The 16,592-nt window shown below is 31.6% G+C and overlaps 1 long non-coding RNA gene across 1 annotated transcript; it reads right to left on the bottom strand.

The window, feature by feature from the left end:
* Positions 1 to 3,069: 3,069 nt before the first annotated feature.
* LOC145955305 (uncharacterized) lies at positions 3,070 to 9,397 on the bottom strand. The gene is made up of 3 exons (XR_014431932.1): positions 9,289 to 9,397; positions 8,620 to 8,683; positions 3,070 to 3,776 (listed from the first exon to the last, which is right to left on the bottom strand). It is a non-coding gene; the product is annotated as an uncharacterized LOC145955305 (long non-coding RNA).
* Positions 9,398 to 16,592: the final 7,195 nt, after the last annotated feature.

Genomic DNA, 16,592 nt, shown 5'->3' with positions numbered 1-16,592 from the left:
TACAACATCTCATCTCATAGCTCAATTCCATATCACATACACAATTCCATATCACATAAACAATTCCATATCACATACACAATTTCATATCACATACACAACAGATAAGTCTAACAAAATAAGAGTTTACACACCCCTCAAGCAATTCATATCTAGATCATCAATTCTTATCAAGTAATATAACAATAACATTCATAAATTGATATAATGATCAATGGAATTATCAATTTAATATAATCTTAACATAAATAGTTAAACCCCCAATTATTCTAAAACCTAACTCACAAACACTTTTCTACAATTTCGTTCTCTCTCACAGATCATCATTCTTACAAATTATTAGCATATTTCTAATCCTCAACACATACAGAATCTAATGGGATCATCAATTCCTCAAACAGAAATAATCCAATTTTTCCAAAACCTAACTTATAGGCACTTTTTCTACAATTTCGTTCTCTCTTCCAAATCATCATTCTTACGAATTAAATATATATTTCTAATCCTCAACACATACAGAATTTAATGGGGTCATCAATTTCTCAAACAAAAATAATTATAAAATTACTCATAATCTTAAGGGACTCTTCCTCTACCCAATTTCCTCATGTAACTTTACATATAAATAATTCCCTTTTCCCCCGTACCTGGATAAACAGTAGCTAAAACTAAAATAGAGATCTCCTTGGTCTCCTCCTCTGAGTGCCCCTCGATCTTCAGAGAGTGTAGAAGGAAAAGAAGAGAATGTAGAAGAAAGGAGTCAGAACTGAAAGATGTGCTTTTCGGAAGTGCCAGAGTTCTCTATTTATAAGCATCAAGCGTCGCCGGAATGGCCCGTTTCAAATCTGGAATGACCTGTTCTGGACTCTGACGACATGTGTAAAATTCACATCCAGAACGCCCTGTTCTCAAACCAGAACGGCCCGTTCTAGGGTTGCATTTAACCCATAATGGCCATATCTGGAACGACCCGTTCTCAATTAGGGTTATAGGCATTTTTGGTGATTTGGAACGCCTCGTTCCCATCTAAAATTTGTAGACAATTTTTGTATTTTGGAACGGCCCGTTCCTGTTTGGGAACGACCCGTTCTAGGCTACAGAGAAGCCTTGGAGTAGTTAGCTCTTTGATGTTTTAGCTGCAATGATTGTTCATATCTTTTAGGTGATATGGTATGGTCGAAATTACTTGCCCTTTGAGAATCGTATAATCCCATTAAATCAAGCAATTTCATGGATTGTTGTTGGGGTTGGATTGTCTAGTAGGTTGTCCAAAGGTCATTACTCTCATTCTATGGAAGAATTTCAAATTATGAAGCATTTTCTCGCTACAAGAAAAATGAATATTATCGACAAATAATTTCCTACGGATATAAATCCGTCAGAAAATTTATATTTTGACGGAAAAAAAATTCGTAGGAAATGTTATCTTATCGAAGGATAATTTTCGATAGATACAAATCTTTCAAAAATTTTATATTTCTGACGGATATATTCGTCAATAATTTTTTACGGATACAAATTTGTTAAAAAATTTATATTTCCGACGGATATATCCATCGATAATTTCCGACGGATATATCCGTTGGTAAACTCCGACGGATTTATTCATCGATAATTTTTGACAGGTATAAATCTATCGAAAAATTTATATTTCCGATGGAAAAAAATTCGTGGGAAAAGCTATACTACTGATGGAATATTTTTGACAAATTTATATTTGTAAAAAATATAAGATTTTTTGACGAAAATTGACAATCATATATTAAAAAAGATCATCAATAAAATTATATATATATATATATATATATATATATATATATATATATAGAGAGAGAGAGAGAGAGAGAGAGAGAGAGAGAGGAGGAGGAATCAAATGACTCACAAAGTAACTCTCAGTAAAGTTACTCTGCTCAATAACTTATGGTGTATATTGAATTTTATCGATCCAATTATTAAATTAATAGTTATTAAGTTTTACTAATAAATAATATAGAAAAAATTAATTAGCTTTGGAATACATTATTTGCAAACAATATAGTAGAAAAATTAATTATTTTAAATTATTTAACTAGAATATATAACCCTTCTCATTTTAAAATATATAAATTATTATTTAAACTTTTAAATTTATAATAAATAATATTGTATCATAATATTAATTTTAAATAGAAATAAGTAGATTGTTAATTATAAAAGTAAGTATATATATATATATATATATAAAGATTAATTAAATATAATATATATTATTATAGTATAAGTACGAGATTATATAGTTGAGGATGACTTAAATGAATTAATTTGTACTACTTATATTGACAACATGCATCTGCTTTGCAATAGCTTATCTCATCAAAACTTCACAGTTAAGTGTGTTTATTTTGGAGTAATATAGTGATGGGTGACCTTCTGGGAAGCTTCCCAGAAATTGTGCAGTAAGGACAACACGCTGAAAAGTGAAGTATCGTGAAATAGAATCCTTGAGAGACCAAATATGAGGCTTGTTACATTAATAAATTTATTAAAATTAAACAAAAAATTGTTATGAATTTATCCGTCGGAATAATATAAAGATTTTCAAACAATTTCTGGCGGATTAAATTGTTTCTGACGGATTTTTTTTTCAACACCCCTTTTTCCCACGGATTTGCATCTGTCGGAAATAGAGAATTTCAGACGGATTTTTCTTTTTACCGACGAATTATGTTCGTCAGAATTTTTTTTGTCTTGTAGTGTCCAACTACTCTTAAGGCTCCTGTTGGCCTTGTTATTAAACAAGTTGATCGGTATCCTCTAGTTGTTGGTTTTGATTAAGTGCAATATTGATGGTGGTGCTTGTGGAGCTCCTTGGTATATGGCTAGTGGTGGTATTTTTAGGGATTATGGTGGTGATTTTGTTGGTGGATTCACCTCGTATATTGGTGCGAAAACAACCTTGTAAGAAGAATTCATTGTACTAATGATTGCTATTGAATATGCTCATTCAATTGGTTGGCATCGATATGATTGGAAAATAATATTTTAGAGCTTGCTTGAAAGCTTTTTCTAATGTGAGTCTAGTCTCTTAAGATCTCCATAGTAGATGGAAGCATTGTTTAGTTCTTTGTTCACAAATGAATCTTGTCTTTTCTCACATTTATAGGGAAGACAATCAACGTGGTGATAGTTAGCTAGTTTTAGACTTGTTTCTAGATGTTGTTTATATGGTGGGATGTTATGTCCTCTTTTATTAGGGAGCCTTTTCTTTCCGTAATTGGAGTGATTTACCATTGTTTCAATTTTGTTTATCTGTACATGGTTTTGGTATATGTCCCCCATGTTTATTATTCATTTTTTCTACTTTTTATATATCTTTTAGTATTCTGTAGATGATTGATATACGTTGGAGTAGCAACGTTGTTGGAATGCTTTAATCCTATAATGATGCTTAGTATACTAATAGTTTTACTAAAAAATTATAATTTAAATTAGCTTATTGTGACACCCTTACTACTCCAACACATATATAAATAAATCTTGTAAATAAATTAAAGAATAAAATATTCGTTGGTAAAAGGGTTCACATAAAACCTTCATAAATAACCAAAATAATTAAAAATAAAATTTAGAAAGTAAAACTTGAGAGTTTACAAATTGCTTTCAAAAGAGAAGGTATAACTTTAAATACATATAAAAATTTATCCTAGAATTCTCTGTCCCGATGTCACAATATCAGAGTACACCCACAACTCAACGGTTGACATTCTAGATGCCACCCAAAGCCGGATCTTCCTCACCTAAAATATCCACAAATTGTACGGTGAGAAAAAGAAAACATTTATATATAAAGCACACAAGGAAATCTACAACATCATCTCATCATAACTTGAAATGTTATTTACAAGCATTTCTATAGATATATCATCATTCTATCAATCATTCATCATCTTCACATCACAATTCATAATCAAACAAATCCATTACAATCCACACAAATCTTACAATTAACACTATGCCAAGGCCACGCCACATCTGACACAAGTGATACGGGTTAATTGCCTCACTCATCCCACACCATGCCAGGAGCACGCTCGTCCTTGTCGCATCACTTACTCAAGGTTCGTCTCATCCCTAGTCATTAGTGTGAGGAACCACAATCACATTACTATCCACACAAGTCTTGCAATTAACCCTATGCCAAGGCTGCCATATGTGACATAAGTGATGCGTGTTAATTGTCTCACTCATCTCACACCATGCCAGGGGCACGCTCGTCCTTGTAGCATCACTTATTCAAGGTTCGTCTCATCCCTGGTCATTAGTGTGAGGAACCACAATCACAATCATAATCATATCCATATAACATCTCGTCTCATAGTTCAATTCCATATCACATACACAATTCCATATCACATACATAATAGATAAGTCCAACAAAATAAGGGTTTACACACCCCTCAAGCAATTCACATCTAGATCATCAATTCTTATCAAGTAATATAAGAATAACATTCATAAATTAATATAATACTCAACGGAGTTACTAATTTAATATAATGTTAACATAAATGGTCTTATCAAGTAATATAAGAACAACATTCATAAATTAATATAATACTCAACGAAATTACCAATTTAATATAATCTTAACATAAATGGTAAAACTCTCAATTATTCCAAAACCTAACTCACAGACACTTTTCTACAATTTCATTCTCTCTCCCAGATCATCATTCTTATAAATTAAATATATATTTCTAATCCTCAATACATGTAAAATCTAATGGGATCAACAATTCCTCAAACAGAAATAATTATAAAATTACTCATAATCTTAAGGAACTCTTCCTCTACCCAATTCCCTCATATAACTCTACATACAAATAATCTCTTTTTCTCCCGTACCTGGATAAACGGTAGTTGAAACTAAAACAGAGATCTCCTTAGTCTCCTCCTCTGAGTGCCCCTCGGTCTTCAGAGAGTGTAGAAGGAAAAGAAGAGAGCAAAGAAGAAAAGAAGAGAAAAGTGAAAAGTGTGCTTTTTGGGAGTGTCAGAGTGCTCTATTTATAGGCATCAGGTGTCTTTGGAACGACCTGTTCCAAATCCGGAACGGCCCGTTCCAAATCTGGAACGGCCCGTTCTAGACCCTTAAATCATGAGTAAAATTCACATCCAGGATGGCCCGTTCTGGGTTTGCATTAAAAACTCTCAATGGTCATATTTTAGAACAACCCATTCTCAATAAGGTTTAAAGGCCATTTCTGAAATCCGGAACGGCCTGTTCCCAAATAAGAATCATAGGCAAATTTAATAGTTTGGAACGGGCCGTTCCATTTTGGGAAAGGCCCGTTCCGAGCCACTAAAGCACCTTCGTTTTAGTAACTTGGAACGACCCGTTCTGTGCTACTGAAACACCCCTTTAAATTACTAAATTACCCTTATTGGACTTTTGGGCCCTCGTACATTCTATGAAAATAGGGCTGTTACACTTATTACTTTTTTAAGTATTCGATAGGTTCATCTTCAGATAAAATTCATATGCATGGTGGTGTAACAAGTTAGGTTGCAGTTTAAGAATTTTTTTAATTGAATTAATTGAATGGTTTTGGATTACTTACTTAAAAAATTGTTCAATTTGAATCAAATTAAACTAATTTGCCAATAAATTTGGGTTGCATCATGGTAAGTCGTTATAGATAATATAAATATTTGTTTTTAAGAATTTATTTCAATAATTCACAAAAAAAAAAAATTAAAGCACAAGAAAAATAAGAAATGTTTCCTAAGATAAAGGAGTACTTGGCTAATAGTTTGCGTGGATGTAAAAAATATTTCCCAATTAATTATAGGAAGTTAGTCACAAATCACTTAAAAATACTAACAAATTAAAGGTTCGAACTTAATCTTCTTAAATAAGGTCTCGGATTAAAATTGTGTATGGAAAAAATATAATTAAGAAAGGAGATTCTACTAAAAAATAATCAGTCAAATTCTCAAACGAAGATTAGTAATTGACAAATTTAGTAGATAATTAATACTAATAATATAGTTATTAAAATAAAATCACCAAAAAGTGGGTCATGTTTGTTAGTAATAAAGGTAAATTGTAATTGTATTGTATAAAAAGCTAATTCAAGTCTAAACGACAAATGCTAATTAAAGGAACAAGGAGTTTAATTCTCTTCCACTAAGATATCGACTTTAAGTCTTTTGAATGAATGAAAAGAACGAACACTAGAAAGCATTATCCCCTTAAATGAGTCTGCCTAACTTACCTTAAATAAGTCAAAGTTCAATATAACTTTCAAAGAGATTCAAAATAAAAATGAAATAAATCACATAATTATTGTCCTTAAAAAAAAAAGAAACTTATGCAAATATTAACTCAATAAATTAGTCCAAGGGTTAGGTTACTAAAACTTAAGCTTTTAAATTTATCAACAAGAGAAAAGTCACTACTTTTCTTTTTGCCCTTTCAGCTGAAAAAAAAAAAGTTTAGGATTTTGTTACATATATCTTTTCAAAATAAGTTGTCAATATAGTTAATTTGTTAAGAGAAAATAGGCTTCATACCAAAAGTATAAATAATTATATATTGTCATTAATCATAAATCAACACACATAAATATATAAAATAAGTTTGTCAACTTTTTAAATCAATTACATAAAAATTTTATATCTGTAGTGATTTTTTTATTAACTAATTGTATAAAAAAAAATTATACCGACAATGTATAACGATTAATTTATATATATATACTTTATATGCCAAAAGTATGATTAATTATATATTGTCATCAATCATATATCACCATATTTGTTGTCTTTTTAAAACAATTACACAACAAATCATATCCGTTGTGATTTTTTAATAACTAATAATATAAAACTTTTTATACCACTGTAGATAACGATTAAATTCATTTGCTAGATTATTATGTTTACTAATAAAAGTAGACAGAAAATAATAGAAAGCATTCGATTAGGGGTTATATGTTGTTTTAGAGTTAATCATCTATACACTTCTCAGTGTAAAACTTTTTTATACTGGCAACCAATCATGTCTTTTAATAGTGTCATATCATTTACTTATTTAATCAAATAAAAATAAAATAAAATAATTTAAAAGATATGATTAGTTGTCAATGTAAAAAAATTTACACTGACAGTGTATGAATAATCAACTCATTATTTTATATACACAAGTAACAAAAAAAAAGAAATTGCATCACATGTTTTTCGTATAACTTTAGCCAACCCAGGCGTGGACCAAAGGCAAGTAGGGCAAGTTACCTAACACCCATTTTTGTTCAACCCCAACCTTTCTTTTAAAATTTCACATTACCACCATTTCTATCATTGTTCAACTTCAACCATTAAGAAGACGCATTAATTTTTTTCCTTTTTATTCAGAATTATACTCAATTATATAAAATCATGCTCAACTAATTGAATTAGACTTTGTTAATATACATTACTTGTCTTTATCATCGTACTATCTCATTAACAAAAAGAATTGAAACAACTCTTTAGAAGCATGTTTGTAAATGTATAAGAATGTATCCACCCTTAAATTTTAGAAAATTAATATAATATTAAAAGTAAATACACTTTCACATTTATACTTGATAGATATATAAAACCAACCCTCAACCGATTCAATGATCAAAACAAGCCTCAACAAAAATGATAAAAACAAAAATAAGTTTATAATACTGTGCAGAACAACCTATGATTAGAGATAATGAACTAGTTTGTTACTATGTGATTGATTACCTTCTCTAGGCTCTTCCTAACTCCTATGTTTATAATAATGTGGCCTCAAGAAGATGACAAGTAGTAAATGTTGTTGACAGAAAATTACATAAACAAGTTGGGCTTGGATGCCTTGTGTGTTGTGAGATAGTAGTAGACAATACTGTGATCAACCCTATGCTCACATTTCAATGTCTTTTACCTCAATGACCCCTACCCAAATTTCCTAATATATGTATACATTTAACAGCTGCAAGCCAGAGGCCACATGAAAAATCAAAAAAGTAAGTTACTATGTTGAACTACCAAAATATCTCACAAAGTTTTATGCTAAAAAGTTAAAACCTCCCATCTTCACAGGTTCTACAATTTTTATAGCTTGACATGAATTTTGCACCCACGAGAGAGACTGGTATTTTAAACAAAAATATCTGCGAGGAAACATTAAAATTTGAAAGATGCCTAAGAGCTTAATAATGAAGCATGCGGATTCCAAAGTACTACAGCTTCCGAGTAATTAGAATTCTTCAAATGAGAGAGAGAAATGGTTTAAAATGTGTCCCATGTAACATAGTCAAGCATAAATAACTTTGGCTAAGTTAACTTTCCAACAAACACACAGAAAACTACATGGCAATATGGCACTGTTATTTTAACTATCTTACAATGTTAAATTGTTAATATAACCTAATAAAGTTTTTTGTCCCTTGAATGGTAAGGTTTACTGAAGTTCTATCTACCAAGTAATTATAGAGAGAGAAAAGAGTTAATAAAAAAAAAAGTCTCTAATAGAAGCTTCAAGTATAAATCTAGCTTATTTGCAACCTGCTGCTATAATCAGATGTCATGTGAATCGGAATACAATTGGTAATTGAGAATGCATACCTCATTGATGGCTAGTATTTGCCCATTGCTTTCTTTGACCTTCTTTAGCTTTCTCAAGAAGTACCTTGAAAAGTCAAAATGAAAAAGAAAATGTGGTCAATAGTCATACTTTTCATTAATAGAAACTATTGCATTCATTTTAATGAATCAATAGAAACAGCATTTTGATCTCATCCAAAAGGAGCGATGCTAAAACTTGTCTCATCACACAGTAGAGAACACTATTAGCTCCTCCTTATAGGAAGAGGAAGCATCACATTCTTGTAATTAGTAAAGCTATATTAGGCATTGTAAAGCAGCACCAAAGTGGCATTCGTCTATTGACAGAAAGCATCAAGCATGAGTGACATCAGCAATACATTTGGAACAAGAGCAAAATTATCCTTTGATATGAAGGGTGAAAAAAGAAAAAGGAATTCAAGACAAGAACTTTGAAGTCCACAATAACGATCATGTGAATCATGCCAAACAAAAACATGATACAAATCAACTACACCTATTTTCTTCAAACCAAAATGCACACTACCTTTGCCTATCAATGATGCAATGTTGCTAACCTACCAAACATACTCACATGAAAAGTCCAAGTTTGACAATTCTTAACCTTTTTCACCATTTTCACACAACCCCATCATCAAACAGGAACAAAATGTTAAGGTTGTTACGTACCAAAAGTTAGATTTGGCACGGACTCATTGGTGGCCCACAGCTACGTCATATAGATCGTGGGAGGCACATCAGTTCAGTGGGAAGAGCTCTCCCCACAACCTGGTACTGGTGAAACTGATTCAACACACCCAAAAAAAAATATACCATCCATTATTAACTCTTCAATGCTTCATAAAAAATCTACTAGGAAACCAAAATTAATAATAATAACAAAAAAAACTATTTTTTTGAAAATAAAAAAACAGAAAAGACCCATCTTGCAATGAAACAAGTGAAAGAAAATAAAATGGTGTCAATGAGAAACCCATGATTGGATTACCCTGAATGTGACCATGTTATCTAGCAACTGCTTAGTGTTGCCTTGTGTCTGTTGGAGTTTGTTTTTCTGTGTATAAACATAAAATGGGGCAACATGTTGGTTTTGGTCAATGGTGAAATAAAGCAAAAAGTGAAAAAGCCCAAGAGAAGGGGCCCAAAATGTATGCATACACCAGGCTGTACAAAATAACAAGCCCTAGTAAAAAGGCTCATGTATAAAATGAAGTTGTAACATGAGAAAAACACAAATATTAAGTCGCAACTACACAAAAATTTGAGGTTGTAACAAAAAGAACTTTTATACTAATAATATATGTCAATTAATTTTTTTTCATAACTATATTATAACTATAAAATATTAATTAATTTTATTAATGTTTTATTTTATACCGAAGAATTTGATCGAATATTCTGAGTAAGTTCTTTCTTTCTAATCACAATTTTTTTCAGTTGAGTTCTCCTTGAACTAAAATAATAGTATTGGCTATATACGTAGATATCTTTTTCTTTGGGTGTGTCCAAGCTTAAGATAACAATGTTGATAATACGATATTGCTACGCACATTTGGATTTTATCATGCGGTGACGGAGCAAGATAGGTTTTTTTTTTTCTCTATTTTTTTTTACAGCATAGTTTTTTTTTTTTTAATGTTAGAGCGTCATGCTCAAGGAAAATATTAAAAAGAATTAGAATATTTATTTTTTAAGGGAAAATAACTTGAACATAGATAAAACATATAATTTCAAAAGTTATAGAATTATTAGGCCACTCTAGTGATAAAAGTTGAGACAAAAGTTTTAGAATATACAATCATTATATAGAAGTTTAAGTAGTTTGACCCTACCAAACCAACAATATAGAGTGATCTTTTTGGACTTATTAGATCAATAACAATTTGGATATAAATTCATAATACAAAAATTTGGTTTATCGGATGTCACCATTTAATCAAGAAAGTCTAGTACTATTGTTAGGGTAGAATAGTTGGGTATGGGCCTATTACGACATTAACTAGCTTAACTAAGCCTCCTATGAGATTACCTTAGTGACTACCCTCTAAATACTACACCTTTCCGATACTTAGTTAGGAACTAAGTTCTCGATTTCGTACTTTACTCGGTTGATTACTTGTAATCAATATAGCTCGACCTAATCCTTATACCATGATCACTTTATACATGTATGCTTCAACCTTGTCCACACAGGGTACCAACAAAGTCCTAGATGAGAATCAACACAATGTCCACTTCAAGGGTCAACTTTCCAAGAAAGATTTTCAACAAATTGGACTCTTGGAGTACCACAACACAATACCCACACAATGAGAAATGCAACTTTCGAAAAACTCTCCTTTAATTTGTTTTATGTGGTAAACACAACTCAACAACATGACAACTCTTTATATATATTCAACACAACAACAAAATCAACATACAACTACATCTCACAACTCAATTATCATTACTCATATTTAACTCTTTAACTAACATACATCACAACAACACATCATATATTCAACATGTAATATCCTAATGTTTTTAGATAACAATATTCTCAACATTATTATTAAGTGTATTGAAATTTTTAGTTATGATAATATATATATATATATATATATATATATATATATATATAAGAGAATAAATATAATATTTTCACTATATATATATGTATAAAATTTTATTATAACATTTTTTAGTGAAATAAAATTATAAAATATTTATTTCTAATTATATAATTATTATGATTTAATTAATAAAATAGAATCACCTAATATTTATAATTTTATTTTAAATCAAATTTTTAAATTTTAGTGTTTTATTTTATAAATTTTTTTGTTCAGTAAAATAAATAAATATATATATATATATATATACACATGTGTGCTAACTAATTATATTATAAATATTACCTACGAAAAATAACTTATTATAAATTTACATGATGTTATAGACATATAAAATAAAATGGTTCAGTGGTTTAACTAGTTGAGCTTAAGAACTACATGTACTGGGTCTTGGGTTCAAATCCTACCATGGCATCATATAATTTTATAAATCAATTAAAATTAGGAAAAGCTAAAAGTCACTTCCTCAATGTAAATCAGTGTAATTAAAATAAGCCAAAGTGTTTAGAACTGGAGGAATCCAAGTGCTTACGTGGCATGCCTGAAAAAGGAAAGAGAGAACGAGAAAGAAATAGTACGTGAAAAAGGAAAGAGAGAACCAAAGTGTTTAGAACTGGAGGAATCCAAGTGCTTACGTGGCATGCCTGAAAAAGGAAAGAGAGAACGAGAAAAAAAAGAGAAAGAAATAGTACGTGAAAAAGGAAAGAGAGAACCAAAGTGTTTAGAACTAGAGGAATCCAAGTGCTTACGTGGCATGCCTGAAAAAGGAAAGAGAGAACGAGAAAAAAAAGAGAAAGAAATAGTACGTGAAAAAGGAAAGAGAGAACCAAACGTAAGAGAATAAAATTCGGATAAGAGTGCATTTCAAGGTAAGGGGGATGAGAACTTTATCTCTTTAATTTTATATACTCCTATGTTTATTTATTTATGTTATTTTTATCTAGTGAGGTGCCCCTAACCTCATTTATTTGCTTAATTTATGATTATTTTTATCCATATTAACTATTAAGGTGTTCATATTTTATATTGTTTAATTATTTTATAATTATTGTCATTTTTATTTATATTATTGGTACTCTTAATATATTCTCTTTATGTAAATATATTTATTATAAATATATATTATAATCGATAATAATATAGTTGTGATACTTTGGACTTATTTTCTCATGTATTTATCTTCATAAATATTGTTCTATGGCCATAGAAGATAAAGTTTGAATTATTTATAACTGGAGGTTTGACCTTGGGGATTTAAATGAGTAAGCATTTATGGTAAAATATTCTGGTGATATTTGATTGATATTACAATAAGGCTCATTTATCCTAACTAGTCACTATAAAAATGATTCAATTTTTTTTTTATGTTTACTATAGATAATCTTGTTCCTTATTTAATTAATTATATTTATTTAACAAGTGTTCTCACTCCTTATTTCTTGTTGTAAAAAAAATTTAACATATCATAAAATAGATGGATCTACCAATCCTACCGGGCCCTTTCTCTTCTGTAATCATCGCAGTTTTTTCGAGTACCAGTTGGGCTATGGACGCATCTGCCAATGCCGTTACATTCCAAGGAATAGGATTATCATTTTTTGTGTTTTCACCAGCCCAACAAAACCCCGTTATCATAGATTGACAAATTGTAGTCACTTTTTATCTTCCTCCAACCAATCATTTTAACCCAATAGTGAACTTATATCAACCTGATATGTAGACATTATATAATTAGTTAGGAAATAAGTAGATTATAAGAATGTACATTATTGTAAATTTTTAAGATATGATGCATATATAAAAAGCTATATGTAAGCGACGGTATGAAAAAAAATAAATTTTGGTTTATGTATAATGATATTAATTATATAAAGTATATTATTATTATATTAAAGTTAATATTAACATGACTAGACTCTACATTTTAATGGTATCAGAGCAATGTTTCATGTGTAACTTGGGGAAATGTGCTAACCATGTTTCTAGTATAATAAACTAATCTATAAATTTCAGATGGCAGGAAGGAGAAATACATAACTGACTGAGGCTGTGCAGGCTATTAGGGACATGGCTGCCGCCTTGTTAAGGAATCAACGACCGGAAGAAATGGGGGAGTCACAGGGACTGGTAGAATTTAGAAGCAATAAACCTTCCCAATTTGACGGAGGATATAATCCTGAAAAGGCTGAGTTATGGATAAAAGAAATAGAAAAAATATTTCGAGCCATGAACTGTCCTGATAACCAAAAAGTAAATTATGCAGTGTTTATGTTAGTAGGAGAAGCAGAATATTGGTGGGATAGTACTAGGAGACTTGATGGAATAACACTAAGGCCGAGAAGACCAAGAGGTGATATACTAAAGGAGGCAAGAGGAATGGGATAGTGAGGCCATTTTTTGGACCTTAGCTCCTATGTTTTTTTAGCATTTATTTTATTTTCTATTTTACCCTTGTATTTTGGGGTATTTTAGTCATAGGATTTATTTTCTTTGTATTTCCTATTTTACCCTTGTATTATGGGGTGCTTTAGATGATTAGGTTTTTAATTTGGGCTAAGGTATTACACTAGAAGGGGGACGCATTTTTGGTGAGTTTTGGATCTATTTTTGGTGATAGAAAGGCTTAGGCCCAAGTGGAGGGCAAAGGTTGCATGATCATATCATACACCTTGATGTAGCCAATCTAGACCCATAGATTCCAAACTTGGTCACCAAGTAGCATCTAGGGTTCATTTGGCATGTCATTTGGAGTGCATTTGCCTTGTGAATTTCGGCCATGCACACTCCAAATGCAACCCTAGATGCCTCCCCTCCTATAAATACCCAACACCCCACCACTTGTAAATACTTTGGAATATATAGATTTTGAGTGAGCATTTTATGCCTCAACATCTCTTCCTTAGTCACTAGGTTGGATTCGTCTAACCCCCTCCTATCTCCACCCTTGGAGAGTAGGAAACCTAGAGTGGCCTCCACCTTCACTTGGAGTGAGCCAACCTTGTGAGCACCCAAACACCTTTCACCATATGCTTCCGCCCAACACCTCCTTTCACGCCCATCTCCCTTTTGTCCCACAAAAACCTTCCTTTGTCTACCCCTTGGTGAACCTAGATCAAGGGCAAGGAGTCTCCTTTCAACCATTGTCATCTTCCATGGAAGGAACTACTCCATCAAGTGGTATCTAGAGCCAAGGATCATCAAGGGTAAAAACATTGTCTTCCTAGTCTTTTGTCTTTTTTCTTTGCATTCGGTTTTGCCTTGTTTTCTTTGCCTTTCTTTGTTTGGCCGAATGCTTTGGGTTCATATTCTTGCTCCTTGTGAACCTTCCTTGAACACTTTAAGTTTCCATTATTAGGTGTTGCCATGTTTTTCATTTTTCTTGAGTCTCACATGAACATGAAGAACATGCTATGAACATGCTTTTGATTTTTAAATCTACCTAAGTTTTGTCATCTTATGTTTCCTATATTTTGTCTACAAAAATTGCATGTATGTGCCAAACACTTTGCATGATTACATGAACAAAAAAATATGCCATATTGCATGACATAGTGGGCATGACATATAGCTTTCTTTTTAGGAGTCATTCATGCATGCTACCTAGTCCTAGCATGTTCTATGTGATTTTTGTTTTCCATGTGTAAACATCTCCTTGCACATGCATAACCGCCCACTTTTTCCTTGCATTCTCACTTGATTTAGTCAATTTTCTATGCCTAAAGAAACCCTAAAAGAATCTAAGAGGTGTGTTGAAAATGTTGTGCAAACAACTTGTACTAGATAGTACAAATCATTTTTCACTCAAAAGATACCCTAAACACCTCTAAAATCACGCCACTTGTCTTCATCTCTTCTCCTAAAATTTGACCTAATTTTCACCATCCACAAGTGCAAAACCTAAGCAACAATGGGCTGAACATTAAAGAAAAGAAATTGGACCCAAGAAGCCTAAAAGAAATTGACGTGAAAAATAGAACAAAAAAAAAAGTATCAAAAAAAAATTGGACCAAAAAGGACTTGTTGCTAGACTTGTGGACTTGGACCCTTTACCTAAGCATTTGGGAGTTGGACTTGTGACTTTTTGACCATATTTTGGGACCTTAATATTGGCTGGACCGAATCCTCTAAAAGACTTAATCAAGTGAGCTAAAACACTAATCCATTCTAGTGCCTTTCTAGGACTACTCTTTTGTGTGCTTCCTTTTTGTGATTGAGTCTTAATTTTAGTTTGTCTTTTCTTTTGCCTCTTTTGTTTTGTCTTCATCAATTCCCTCTGAGTTTAGCCTTCCTAATTATGCTTTTTCAGTTTTATTTTCTTGGACTCTTGCTCTTGGGTTGGTTTCATTTTGTTTGTAGGTGAAGAACCACTCTAGCAAACTTTCACACCTTTGGTGGATTTGAGTGGAGGAGTGAACCGAATCCAAACCTAGCCTTTGGAGGAAGATACACCAAAACAAAAGGAGTGTATAAACACTTGGAGAGGACTAACAAGTTTGTTCTTTGTGAAGGAACCCAAGTGGAGGAGTTTGAAGACCTAAACTTTTAGTTTTCATAAGCTTTACTTGATTTCTTTGCTTTCAGCCTCTTGTGTTTTTGGGCCTTGGTTTCTTTCCTTTGGTTTGTAATTTGGCCATTCATAAACCTCTTCAACTTGGTTTTAGTTCGTGTAGTTGAAGGTGATTTGAAAACCTTCACCTAGGACCTCGACTAGAATATGTTTTAAGTGTTTTCTTTTGCATGCTTTATAGTTTTTGGTAGTATAATTGTTTAGGCTTTTATCTTTGTCTTCAAATCCGTTTAGAAGGCTTGCTATTTGCCTACTAGGGGTAACGTGCACACACACACTTTATTATTGTGCCAAATTGTTTTGTAAGAAAAGTAGAAAAGGCTTAGTGATTTTTACTTGATAGGGCTTGGTTATTAAGTGATTCTTTGTAGTCCACCTCCCCTTGAAAGTTCACTTTGTACACTTAGGCCTTTTCCTACCTATCTTGCACTTTGAAAACCTTTTGTGAAAACCATTTTATCACTCACTCTTTGTGAAAACTTTTCTAACCCCTTTGAAAACAATTTGTGAAAACCTTTTCTTGATCAAAGATGAGTGATCATTCTAGTGTCCATGGTCATAATTCTCGTAGTACTAGGTCTAGTGTTAGGGATGAACTTAGGGAATTGAAAGAGTACCTAAGAAAAAAAGAAGAGGAAAATATAAAAAGAGAGGAAGAATTGAGAAGAAAGGAAAAAGAGTTTGAAAAAAATAATGAGGAAATAAAACAACTACTTGCAAAATTAGTTGAGAGGAGAGAAACTAGTGGATCCCAACCTAGGATTGTTCCAACTAGATCTCAAAAAGGCAAA

Source organism: Cajanus cajan, chromosome 2, assembly GCF_000230855.2.
Source record: "Cajanus cajan strain Asha chromosome 2, NIPB_CcT2T_4, whole genome shotgun sequence".
Classification (NCBI taxonomy): Eukaryota; Viridiplantae; Streptophyta; class Magnoliopsida; order Fabales; family Fabaceae; genus Cajanus; species Cajanus cajan.
Note: the sequence above shows the minus strand (reverse complement) of the source record. Positions and strands in the feature narration are given on the sequence as shown.